This window comes from Haliotis rubra, unplaced genomic scaffold (genome assembly GCF_003918875.1).
Source record: "Haliotis rubra isolate DU_JTF1 unplaced genomic scaffold, ASM391887v1 Scf453, whole genome shotgun sequence".
Classification (NCBI taxonomy): domain Eukaryota; kingdom Metazoa; phylum Mollusca; class Gastropoda; order Lepetellida; family Haliotidae; genus Haliotis; species Haliotis rubra.
Window position 1 is genome coordinate 153,338 of NW_025767139.1, and position 2,868 is coordinate 156,205.

Below are 2,868 nucleotides of genomic sequence, written 5' to 3' on the forward strand. Positions count from 1 at the left end.
ATATATATATATATGTGTGTGATAGTCTAGTTGTGTTACTGTCCTTCGTTGACTGATTTTTATAATTTACCTTTAATTGTTAATATATTTATAATTTGATTTAGTCACGATATGGCTGAAATATTGACTTAAATGTTAACTCACTCATTCACTCACACAGAAACGAAATATCAAACTTTCATACATATTGTTGATTAATGTATAGTCTCCCAAAAACGAAACGCATATAGGAATTTCGACTTTATTTTTTCGTATATTTTGAAACATCTTGTAGGCTTTATGAGTCAATGAAATATAGCGAAATTGCACACTGGGAATGCAGACTTATCCGTCTTTGGCACCAACTCGAGGAAAGTCAGTTTGAGTGTCACATGGAGACGTGTGGTGGCGCTGAAGTCAATACCTCGTGTGACTACCGTGGGCATCCAGAACTGCACGCCATCGCCTCGGCATCGAACGAATAAGTCTCAGAATCTCGTGTTGCCCAATCGCAGCCCACTCCGCCTGTAATGCCTCTGCTAGTTGCTGAAGTGTCTTGGGCTGAGGGATACGGCGTCGCGTCCGTCTGTCCAGGGCATCCCACAGATGTTCGATCGGGTTTAAGTCCGGTGATCTTGAGGGCCAGGGGAGCACATTCATGTTGTGGTTCTGGAGGAAGTCTCTAGTGTGACGTGCTGTGTGGGGCCTGGCATTGTCCTGTTGAAACAACTCCCTCTGGCGATCAATGATTAGACTGACTGAGTGAGTTTGGTTTTACGCCGCTTTTAGCAATATTCCAGCAACATCACGGCGGGGAACACTAGAAATGGGCTTCACACATTGTACCCATGTGGGGATTCGAACCCGGGTCTTCGGCGTGACGAGCCAACGCTTTAACCACAAGACTACCCCACCGCCCCTCAATGATTGGAAGGAGGTGTGGGCATAGGATTTCGTCACAGTACCGTTGAGCTGTCAGGTTGCCCTGGATCATCACCAAATCACTTCTCCTACGGCAGGTGATCGCTCCCCACATCATAACACTGTCCCGGCCGAATCTGTCCACCTGGGGAACGCAAGAGTCGGCGAAACGTTCATGTCGACGTCTGTACACCCGCATTCTTCCATCGCGTCGTTCCAATAGAAATCGTGATTCATCACTGAACCAGATTCTACGCCATTTCGGTAGGTTTCAGGCCCGAACGTTGGTGCACCATTGAACTCGATGTTGACGATGTTGTTGTCGAAGCACAGGGCCAGTATAAGATATTCTGGCACGTAAACCAGCCTCTCTCAACCTGTTTCTGACGGTCTGTGCAGAAAGCCTCCTCATTCCGGGTATTTGTCGAGCGGTAGTGGTCGCCGTAGCTGTTCGATGACGCAGGTGATGTACCCGGATGTAGCGATCCTGCGCCGCAGTGGTCGCTGGAGGTCGCCCACTACGAGGGGCATCTGCTATCGCATTCTACCGGCGATATCTCTCCCAGCAATGGTGCTTTGGTGAACATTCATGCGTCGGGAAACTGCACGTTGAGACTGGCCAGTCAAGCAAACCAATGGCGATATGACGGTTGGCTTCACTTAGATGTGGCATTTTGCGTTCGTCAACAATATTCCAAATACAGTGAATAATCAACAGACAGCGATCAACCTTTTATACCCATCATTGAGACGATCTGATCCCCAACTTTCACGTGCATTGCATGTGAAATGTGTATTCTGTGACACTACACGCCGAAATTGAAAATCATGCTGCTAAATACGGGTAATTTATGGATGGTGTGTTTTGTTGTGATGTTTCAAAACATAAACACCATAGGACTCATAAACAGAGCGAAACCTTTTGTAAAACGAATCCCGTTTTCATTCATTGCTACATGAAATTGCTATTTTCATGATGCGTTTCTGTTTTGGTAGAGTATATATCCAGACTTTCTCCAGAATCTTCGCCATATTAATATTGTCTATTCTTATCATAAATGTTTACTGATTATTTGAGCGCTGTCACATGCTAATTCACAAGCTGACTACGGCCTAGATTAAACACTTACATGTTCATGTTGATCAAAAAAAATATCGCTATATTTCACTGCAAAATGTTTCCACATCTTCTGTGTACACTTTTGCTGTGGGGATCGGCGTTTTCTGACACAACCGTCACCATCTACAACGAGTGGCTTTCCCAGGGTGGACGTGTCAATTATGAAGTTGAACGATGGAACAACGTTAATGGGCTCACCAAAATCAACCTAATTCCAAACATGAAATCTATCCGAGCGGTTCCTGGACGGTGGGTGAACAGAGACTACAGGGAAAGTCTCCTTCCAAATGTACGTATGAAGTAAAACATTCGATTTTTAAATTACAATCGTGCACAATGCTTATGTCATCGTGTACCTACTGAAAAGATATATTGTCAGAAGCTTTTTCTCCTAATCACATCGTTCAACAACATCCAACACAACACAGTTTACTGTGGCTTACCAGGCCAGCTGAATACAAACTACAGCTTTACATATATACATATGATATAGGAAAAGGCAATTTCTAATGGTTTGCCAACCCAAAAACATACAAACACATACAGTATTATGATGGCTTGCCAGCCCAGTAGCTTTCAGATATACATTTCATATAGAAATGTGCAATATTCTAATGGCTTGCCAGACCATAGCTTTCAAACATATATTTCATATAGAAATATGCAATATTCTAATGGCTTGCCAGCCCAAAGAAGAACAAACTCATGCAGTATTATAATGGCTTGCCAGCCAAAACCTTCATATAGAATAGATGCAACATTATAATGACTTGCCAGGCCAATGAACAATACATGAAACTTACAGCTTACTAAATTTGTTCATCTCTACTCCAATGATCCAGTCAAAT